The following is an 11,128-nucleotide window of genomic DNA, read 5'->3' on the forward strand; positions in this document are numbered from 1 at the left end:
CCTCGTCCCATCTTGACTTTGACGGGTGTGTTAAAAATGCATTACCAGGTTTTACGGTTCAACGGCGCGGCTTTTTATAAATTTTCTTCGGGTCACCTGCCAGATGAGTCGATCGGACTTGTGAGGCGTAATCGCACCTTGTACCCCCTCCCCGTAGCAAGAGAGCCCTTCAAGTCCAACCTCGGTGCCTGCAAGAAGTGGCGGCTGTGCTGGATTTCAGGCAAAGTGTGGAAGGTCACTTGCAGTCACTGCTGCTTCCTCTCCCCACTTCGGCGCTCAGTATTTTGAACAGGTCCATCTCCGAGCCTAGGATGGCACAGTGCCTGGTGTGTGTGCACTTCAATCCTTTCCGTAGAGGCTGGCGCTTGCCTGCCTGTGTAGAGCATGGTTGGTTAAGCTGTGGCGTAGCTGTTCCAAGTAACAACGTCCTTGATACTAGGAACACCAAATAATCAACACAATTAGCGTGTCCACAAGCGAGGGCAGCAGGACTTTCAGGATGCTGAGTAGGAATATGAGCTAAGCAGGAATGGTGTCAGGATTTGTATATTCGCTAACTAATCCACCTATATGTTCGCCCTGGTGAGTCAGTACATCCTCCAGAGATCTGTCTGTAATCTACCTGTCACTCATGCCTTAACTAAACATATTCTGTGAGCCATGGAAGCTAGTACTAGCCTGTTCTGTTGGATCTGCACTGTGGGAAATGGAAGATTGCAGGTATGGCCTTCTGTAAAAGATGGAGGCCTGGTTTGCTACTGCCATATTGTCCCGGTTTTGTGAGGAGTTAAAGCTTGCACGGCTGATGCCTGATTTGTCCCCTTCTTGTGATGGGAAAGGCATGGGCTGATGCTCTCATAGCTGTACCTGTCTTTTGCAGTTGGGAAGCTTGCACAGTTTTTGCTCAATGTGTACCTGTTCTAGGAAGAGCAGTGTTTCCAATTACGTTACTCCATCTCAGAAAAATACAAAGGATATTATGAATGTACTTGCATTATTGCCCAGGCTGGTCACAGGCATTTGTTGGACCAAGGACAAAAACTAGTTGACCAAACTGTGGATCCTGGACAATTAATTTTCTTCCTTCAGAATCTTATTCTGTGATCATCAGATTTGAGAGCACTTTGAAATAATCCAGTTCAGAATGTGAACTGTACAAACACTTCTCTCATATATGGTTTGACAATAATGGTTCGTCTATAACTGCAATAAAGGCCTTGTGTATGTGACACAAGACAACTGACTTTTCTCTTGGGTCAATAATAATATCATCAGGGCAGAAGGGGGAAAGAATGTGGGACTCCTCCAGGATTGAAATTGCACAATATCCATTCAAGAAACCGAGTTTTAGTACTGGCTTCCAAGTTTGACCATACAGTGTGACCGTAGGCAATTACTTTTCCTCCTTGTGCCTCTGTTTCCATTATCGTCACAACTGGGAGCACCTTAAAATAATTCAGTTAAGAATGCATACTGTACAAAAAGACCATAATGTTGCTCCATCTATATAAAAATAAAAGACTTATCTAGGAGAACCTAGACAACTGACATGTCTCTTCAGTCATTAATAAAACTGCCATGGCAGCAAGGTTGTGGTTCACTAATTCTAATAAAGACCGCACAATGCAGTGATTTAATCTAAAGTGCTAAAGTAAAATGATCCAAAATAGTTTTTATGTAAATGTATGTACTTCATCTACAAAGAAAGTGGCAGACAGCGGCAGTTGCAGCTGCAGAGTAGGTCCAGGATGAGGTAAGAGCTGTTTTACTCAGCCTCCATTTTAGCTGCTTCTCCAGGCAGAATGCAACAAAGACGGGGATGCTCAGAATTATGGGACCCAGCCATCACTGCTCCACTACAATTGCACAATTGAAGCAGGTAGCGAGGCAGGACTGTTTTTATGCTTACATGTGGTTCGCAGTTACGTGGGCAATGAATTCCCACACTCAGTCAACTGTGATTGTGGCTTAGCAGCGTGGGTATGGTGTCTTTCATAGTGCAGGACACGATTACGGTCACTCCCCCTTTAAAGCTTGCTGCGGGTGCTGGCAGTTTTTTCAAAATCATGTTGCAAGGCCTCTTCAATGAGTGGGGCTTCAGGAAATTTGCCAGATTGCCCTCACCCCCCGCCCACTCTCTGAGGCCAGCGAACATGCTCTATGAAGCAGGGACTGTTTCACAATATTGGATGTGAGAAGATGCCTGTTAACAGGAAAGAGAAATGGAGTCTCTTTCTCCTCCCTCCTGTTTTTTAATGCTGTGGTAGGGAGACAACAGTAAATAACATTTTAGCTCATCCACATGTAATTTTAATATGGCAATGACATTTTAACAAAGGTAGAACATAAATGTTGGCATGAGTTACAGAGCCGTACCCAAACTAGGGAACCCATAACTAGGAGACTGTGCAACCAGTGAAAAGCAGTACTCCTGAATGCTTCCCAGTGCAAGATATGGAACCCACTAATCAATCCTACCATACTAGGTAGGCAAGGGTTGATCATACTATAAAAGTATGTGAGTGTATATTAATTCCATACAAGGTTTGGCAATTTCTTTCAGGGGTTTTGTACTGTGTTTATGGAAATCATACAGCAATCCTTAACTCATCAGACTCCCTCTTTAGTGTGTCCTGTAACTGGGTTGTACCTGTCCTGTTGTGGGAAGGATGTTGTTCTGTTGCTGCCACTTGCCCTTAACGTATTATTTGTGTTACTGCTGCTACGCATGTTTATCTTTCTGTTGTGAAGCTCAGTATAAAACTTTGTTCTATAAATAAGAAAAGATGATGCCCATTCTCAATGCCTGTTTTAATGCATGATGTGATTGAAAGAGTGAACCCTCAAAATATGGGTGCAGTGTTTAATTTCTCGATTTACACGTGAAACAAGCATTTTTTTCAATGGAGTAGTCAAGATTGCAAAATTTTAAAGCACAGCTGACAAGATGACTATAAAATTTAAAAAACATATCTGACAAGAGGCTAAGTCTGATGTGTTAGCCAACTGCACATTGTATGCTGAGGTTTTGAGTCCTTGATTAAACCGTTAATAGTGAATCTACAAGCCCCGCGATGCAATATGCCTTTAGTTGATAAAAACAAACATATGTAATGGAATCATGTCATTTTGCCTAAGCACAGAGTTGTGAAATGCAGAGTAAAATTTGGTTCCCTGCTTTCGTTTTTTTTTCTATGAGACAATCACAAGTTAAACAGCCCGGCGAGATAGAGGGCAGAGATAGCCTTTTCAGATGCAAATCCTTACATCTCCCTGCTAATGGGATAACAGCACTCCTTAGAAAAACTGCAAGAGGTGTCATTTACCACAAGAATGTGAGAAGCAGCAGTTAGACATGTCTAGAGACACAGAAAGGAAAAATAATGTCCTGCCACGGTTATTCTCAAACACATCCTCAGCCTAGAACTTGGCAATTTTGATGGTGTGCATAGAATACTACTGTTAAGCGCAATCGCGGCTGCTGCAAGGAGGGTGTGGGGGGGCCACGGGGGCTGCACGTGGAGCAGAGCGTGCGGGGTGCAGTAAAAAAAAAATTATAATAAACTTGCCTGCCACTCCCGCTCCAGCCTCCTCTTGTCTTCTTCCCTCCCCAATCAATCTAGACGCTTCTCTCACACTGTTATACAGCACGAAAGAAGTGCTGCGATTGGCCTGAGCGGGCAGACGTGCCGCTCAAAGAGGGACTGGGGCACTTCGCTCGGGCTCCTAGTGGAAAGTTTCTGAGTGCGCAAGTCAGTTTGGCCAGCCTCAGACGGCCAGCCAAACTGACATGACCACTTAGAAGATCACCACTACTCCTACTGTACTCCTTGACATGGAGGAGGCTGGCCCCGCCCCACTCAAGGAAGGCAGAAAAATAAAGGGTTAATAAATGTTATTATTATCCCTTTATTTTTCTGCTTTCAGCGGCGGGGTGACGCGCCTCCGACGTAGCAGGGTGGCCGCCCCTGGTTAAGCGCTTTTTGCTGAACAAGAGCAGCACATGCTTTAGGTGCTGCCCCTCGAAGGCCTCCAGTTCATCACTCCATCATCTCTATTGGTGGACCTCTGACAACACTGTATTGTAACTGGCTGTTAGATGTCACTATGTTGAGTTGAGCTGCAGGTAAGTTATGTAGCGCATTTGACACCATAGCGCCTCTCAAGGCTGACCTAATCCACATTGGTAAGCATTTTCGAGAGGAGGAGGCTGAAAGGAGTGCCTTTGCCTCTGCTGGCAGTTTAAGCCATAGCATAACAGCTTGGGTGCCAACTTATGTGCCCCAAGTATTTTATCTGAGGGGGCTCTATCATTACAGGGACAATGCTAGAAAATATCACTGTAGTAGATGCATCAACATGTAAAAGAAGTGTAGATGGAAGCACATGGACAATTTATTGTCTCCTTATATCTTAGGCAAGCTAAGCTCTGGAAGAGTGCCCCCCCAACATGGGGGGAGCGCGGACCCTTAGGGATCGGGGACGCTGGGGCCTGAACCTCGCACTAGTTGTGCGCAGGCTGGCCTATGGGCTTCCGCTCGCACGTCTCGCGAGGGTGGAAGTCCGACGCTTGGGGAACGTCGGTGGTCGGCGGCAGTGCCGGACCGGTTTGGGCCGCCGCGCACTGGTGGGGGGGCATAAAAGCACCCCCCCCAGAAGCCTCTGCCTTCTTACTTCGTGCGTGGCGGCACGAGCGGACGGGCCTGTTAAGGTCATGGAACAGGGTGTTAACACCATAAAAACACCGGATCCAGCTGAGGTCACGGGTGCAGACACATTACTATCTACAGTAGGCCAGGGAAGTTAGCTGCACATATGGCTTCTGAAATCAAAGCGAAAATATGGAAAGGGGATTTTGTGGACATTTTTAGCCTGGTAAGGGCTAAGAGAAGGGAAATAGAATCAAAGGATAAAGATACTAAAGCTTCATCATATACAGATAAAAAACCAAAGATAGAAGAGAATATTACAAATTGGTTATTCGGTTTTAATGTATTTATGTCGGTCATGCTGGAAAAGAAGCCTGAAATTGGTTTGTCAATGATATTTTATGCAAACACAATTTTAAAAGCTCACCATATGTACGGTGGGAACGCTTGGCTGGAGTATGACCGTGATTTCAGGTGGGCAAAGGTAGAGGATCCAGCTGCCCTGAGCATAGAACCTGGATGCTTCCAGTAGGCCCCCCCCCCCAACACCTGCAAAACGCAAACCAACAGAGTCTGATTGTCTTTGGTATTGGAAGAATTTGTATTTAAAAATGCCAATCAATTAAACTCATAATAATAAGAAACATATCATGTAAGTCATAATTCAATCATTTCATAAATCTCATAAATCATTTCATAAATCATGATAATGACACAATCAAGGATCCTCCGCGTCCCGAACACCGTTGGACCACACAGGTGAACCTTACTTCACCTGTTTCCTTGGGGGGGCGGTTCCCAACACCTCACTGTCCCTTGTCCTCATGCTCCGGGTTCCGTTCCCCTCCCCAACACCAAGCTGCAGTGGGTGTGCAACAGGGTGGCCAGGAGCGGAAGCCCGTGCCCACCCCAGTGTTCTGGGCACCCTAAAACCCCTAGCTGGTGTGTACATCCGCCGGTTGATTCAGGACTGCAGGATCCTACCTTTGGTGCTATTCTGGGTACCCTGCCTTGGGTACCCCTCTATTGCTTAGAGTGAATTTATTATCTCATCTCACGACTTAGGGGCATATTTATACTCTGTTTGCGCCGAATTTGGGTCGTTTTTTTCGACGCAAATTGGACCCAAAACTAACTCCATATTTATACTTTGGCGTTAGACGCGTCTAGCGCCAAAGTTCACCGAGTTAGCGTCATTTTTTTGCGTGAACACCTTCCTTGAGTTAATGATATGCAAGGTAGGCGTTCCCGTCTTAAAAAATGACTCCGATGCTATTGCGTCGGATTTATACTACCGGGCAAAAATGACGCCCGGGAGTGGGCAGGTCTAAAAAACCCGCATTAGCGCCGGATTTTAGCGCCTGGGTCAGGGCAGGCGTTAAGGGACCTGTGGGCTCAGAATGAGCCCAGAGGTGCCCTCCCCTGCCCTCAGGGACACCCCCTGCCACCCTTGCCCACCCCAGGAGGACACCCAAGGCTGGAGGGACCCACCCCAGGGACATTAAGGTAAGTCCAGGTAGGTATTTTGTAAAAAAAAATTTGTGGCATAGGGGGGCCTGATTTGTGTTCCCCTACATGCCACTATGCCCAATGACCATGCCCAGGGGACAGAAGTCCCCTGGGCATGGCCATTGGGCAAGGGGGCATGACTCCTGTCTTTGCTAAGACAGGAGTCATTTCAATGGGGGATGGGCGTCGTAAAAAAATGGCGCAAATCGGGTTGAGGCGATTTTTTTGCCTCAGCCTGACTTGCACCATTTCTGGACGCCCATACGCCATTTTCCCCCTACGCCGGCGCTGCCTGGTGTACGTCGTTTTTTTTAACGCACACCAGACAGCGCCGGCGGCTAACGCCGGCTAACGTCATTCAATAAATACGGCGCCCGCATGGCGCTTCAGAATGGCGTTAGCCGGCGCAAATTTTTTTGACGCAAAACTGCATTGGCGCAGTTTTGCGTCTAAAAGTATAAATATGGGCCTTAGTATTCCAACACCCACATTATCCTCAAACTCGTGTCTGAGGGATGGGAGGGTGGGTAACGCTGGTCCCCGGTCCGCGCTGCCTACGCCACATCCTGGACAAGGCTGAGTCCTGATCTGGGGGGCACTTAAATACCCTCAAACAGATATGGCGGTGCAGGCTGCGACCGGAAGTGACTCCCCCACCCCCTCAATTCTTGCTCCTCTGCCCTCTGGCCTCACGAAAGGGTGGAAACACCAGGCCAGCCAACGTAGGAGCAGCTACTGGGGTCCGGGTCACTGCAACCCCAGGTCTTAAGCGCTGCACCCCCCCCCCCCCCCCCCCCAATTGGGGGGGTGCTCTGTCAGGACCCGGATGCCTCCAGTAGGCCCCCACCCCAACCCCTGCCAATCGCAAACCGACAGAGTCTGATTGTTTTTGGTATTGGAAGAATTTTTATTTACATATGCCAATTAATTAAACTCATAATCATAAGAAACATATAATTTACTGTCTCCTTATTTCTTAGGTAAGATCAGCTTCTGTTCCCACACTGCCCTTAACAGAGGAGGGGCGGGCGCGTGAGGTGGCACCCACCCACTGAGGCTATCACTGTGCTTGGCAGTAAGGTTTGTGTCAGAGCAGAGTGGATGTTAACCCTTTAGTACTGGGATTCTCTTTGGTGCAGGAGACTGAGCCTGTCATTAATCTGCTTCGATAAAACACTATGCTAGCACAGCAGCGCAATGATGGATTGTGCGCAATCCATCTTTTTTAATATGAAACCAGTGGATACCCAGGTCGTGGGATATATTTAAAACTTTCACGAAAGCTGTGAGGTAAAGGGGTAATCAGACTCAAGCACATTTAATGTGTCAAATATAACTGTTACCATAGGAATGTGTAGTTTTCTCTTTTGATTTAGTATGAAAGCTGCACCTAACACCAGCCTCATAAAACCACAGGATGCAATCCCAGCAGGGAGCAGAGAAGACAGCCAGTGTAGAGAAAGTGCAGGGAGGGGGGTAGTGTGTGATGTGAGGGGTCAGGGAGCAGAGAAGACAGTCAGTGTTGAGAGAGGGCAGGGAGCAGGGGAAGCAGTGTGTGAGGTGAAGGGTCAGGGAGCAGAGAAGACAGCCAGCGTTGAGAGAGTACGGGGTGGGGGCAGTATGTGAGGTGAAGGGTCAGGTAGCAGACAAGACAGCCAGTGTAGAGAGAGTGCAGGTGGGGGGTGTAGGAAAGTACCATCTTGCCTGGCATGTTACCCCCATATTTCACTGTATATATGTTGTTTTAGTCTATGTGTCACTGGGACCCTGCCAGGCAGGGCCCCAGTGCTCATAAGTATGTGCCCTGTATGTGTTCCCTGTGTGATGCCTAACTGTCTCACTGAGGCTCTGCTAACCGGAACCTCAGTGGTTATGCTCTCTCTGCTTTCCAAATTTGTCACTAACAGGCTAGTGACTAAATTTACCAATTCACATTGGCATACTGGTACACCCATATAATTCCCTAGTATATGGTACTGAGGTACCCAGGGTATTGGGGTTCTAGGAGATCCCTATGGGCTGCACCATGTCTTTTGCCACCCATAGGGAGCTCTGACCATTCTTACACAGGCCTGCACATGCAGCCTGAGTGAAATAACGTCCACGTTATTTCACAGCCATTTACCACTGCACTTAAGTAACTTATAAGTCACATATATGTCTAACCTTCACCTGGTGAAGGTTGGGTGCAAAGTTACTTAGTGTGTGGGCACCCTGGCACTAGCCAAGGTGCCCCCACATCGTTCAGGGCAAATTCCCTGGACTTTGTGAGTGCGGGGACACCATTACACGCGTGCAGTATACATAGGTCACTACCTATGTATAGCGTCACAATGGTAACTCCGAACATGGCCATGTAACATGTCTAAGATCATGGAATTGTCACCCCAATGCCATTCTGGCATTGGGGTGACAATTCCATGATCCCCCGGTTCTCTAGCATAGTACCCGGGTACTGCCAAACTGGCTTTCCGGGGTCTCCACTGCAGCTGCTGCTGCTGCCAACCCCTCAGACAGGTTTCTGCCCTCCTGGGGTCCAGGCAGCCCTGGCCCAGGAAAGTAGAACAAAGGATTTCCTCTGAGAGAGGGTGTTACACCCTCTCCCTTTGGAAATAGGTGTGAAGGCTAGGGAGGAGTAGCCTCCCCCAGCCTCTGGAAATGCTTTGATGGGCACAGATGGTGCCCATCTCTGCATAAGCCAGTCTACACCGGTTTAGGGATCCCCCAGCCCTGCTCTGGTGCGAAACTGGACAAAGGAAAGGGGAGTGCCCAGAGCTCCTCCAGTGTGTCCCAGACCTCTGCCATCTTGGATTTAGAGGTGCTGGGGGCACACTGGACTGCTCTGAGTGGCCAGTGCCAGCAGGTGACGTCAGAGGCTCCTTCTGATAGGCTCTTACCTTTCTTGGTAGCGAATCCTCTTTCCTTGGTAGCCAAACTTCCTTTTCTGGCTATTTAGGGTCTCTGCTTTGGGGAATTATTTAGATAACGAATGGAAGAGCTCACCAGAGTTCCTCTGCATCTCCCTCTTCACCTTCTACCAAAGGATCGACCGCTGACTGCTCAGGACTCCTGCAAAACTGCAACAAAGTAGCAAGACGACTACTAGCAACCTTATATCGCCTCATCCTGCCGGCTTTCTCAACTGTTTCCAGGTGGTGCTTGCTCTGGGGGCAGCCTGCCTCCTCCCTGCACCAGGAGCTCTGAAGAAATCTCCCGTGGGTCGACGGAATCTACCCCTGCTAATGCAGGCACCAAAAGACTGCATCACTGGTCCTCTGGGTCCCCTCTCAGCCTGACGAGCGTGGTCCCTGGAACTCAGCAACTCTGTCCAAGTGACTCCCACAGTCCAGTGACTCTTCAGCCCAAGTTTGGTGGAGGTAAGTCCTTGCCTCCCCACGCTAGACTGCATTGCTGGGTACCGCGTGATTTGCAGCTGCTCCAGCCCCTGTGCACTCTTCCAGGATTTCCTTCGTGCACAGCCAAGCCTGGGTCCCCGGCCCTCCTTCCTGCAGTGCACAACCTTCTGAGTTGTCCTCCGGCGTCGTGGGTCTCCATTTTGTGACTTTGCATGGACTCCGGTTCACTTTCTTTCCAATGCCTGTTCAGGTACTTTTGCATGTGCTGCCTGCTTTTGTGAGGGCTCCCTGAGTTGCTGGGCGCCCCCGCAAGGCTTGTTTGCGGTCTTTCTGCATGGGAACACCTCTGCAAGCTTCATCGCGACGTGGGACATTCGTTTTCCAAAGGAGAAGTCCCTAGCTCTCTTCTTTCTTGCAGAACTCCAAGCTTCTTCCATCCGGTGGCAGCTTCCTTGCTCCCTCAGCTGGCATTTCCTGGGCTCCTGCCCACTCTCGACACTGTCGCGACTATTGGACTTGGTCCCCTTGTCTTTCAGGTACTCAGGTCCGGAAATCCACTATTGTTGCATTGCTGGTGTTTTTTCTTCCTGCAGAATCCCCCTATCACGACTTCTGTGCTCTCTGGGGGTAGTAGGTGCACTTTACACCTACCTTTCAGGGTCTTGGGGTGGGCTATTTTTCTAACCCTCACTGTTTGGGACTCATCATTCACAATAAGCATGTTGAATAGAAATTATTTGGTTGGGTTCTTTCCTATCACTAAACCTCTCTCTAAGCAGAGACTCCTTAGGCTCTTGCAATTCAAATTGTCATAAGTTGTATTGACCATTTTAAGAGCTGACTCTACTTCAGACATGATAGCAAAAGGTTTAGAGACAGTGCGAAGGAAGAAAAAGTTTCAGAACTTTCTAAAGAACAGAGAAAAAAACTTTTTCTAACTTTTAGGAAACTTTTAGAAGCTTTAGAAAACGTTTCAGAACTTTGTAAAAAGTTTAAGAGAAGAAAAGAAAAACTTTTTGGTTAGGTGTACATACACTGAACTGTTTTGTATATTATTCTCTTATGAAAAGTACACAATGACAAAGTGGTAAGTAGTTACAAGTACTTATCCCACTGCTGCCACCAATGTAGGAAACTGGACCTGGCAAAAGGTGTAAGTACCTCTGGTACCCACTACAAGTCAGGCCAGCCTCCTACGGGGGGAAGTGTGTGATGTGAGGGGTCAGGGAGCAGAGAAGACAGCCAGTGTTGAGAGAAGGCAGGGGAGGCAGTGTGTGAGGTGAGGGGTCAGGGAGCAGAGAAGACAGCCAGTGTTGAGAGAGTATGGGGGTGGGGCAGTATGTGAGGTGAAGGGCCAGGAAGCAGACAAGACAGCCAGTGTTGAGAGAGTGGCGTGGGGGTGAAGTGTGTGATGTGAGGGGTCAGGGAGCAGAGAAGACAGCCAGTGTTGAGAGAGTGGCAGGGGAGGCTGTGTGTGAGGTGAAGGGCAAGGGAGCAGAGAAGACAGCCAGTGTTGAGAGAGTGCAGGGAGCGGGGGCAGTGTGTGATGTGGGGGTTCAGGAAGCAGAGAAGACAGCCAGTGTAGAGAGAATGCAGAGAGTGGGGGCAGTGTGT

This window comes from Pleurodeles waltl, chromosome 7, assembly GCF_031143425.1.
Source record: "Pleurodeles waltl isolate 20211129_DDA chromosome 7, aPleWal1.hap1.20221129, whole genome shotgun sequence".
In the NCBI taxonomy this organism is placed as follows: domain Eukaryota; kingdom Metazoa; phylum Chordata; class Amphibia; order Caudata; family Salamandridae; genus Pleurodeles; species Pleurodeles waltl.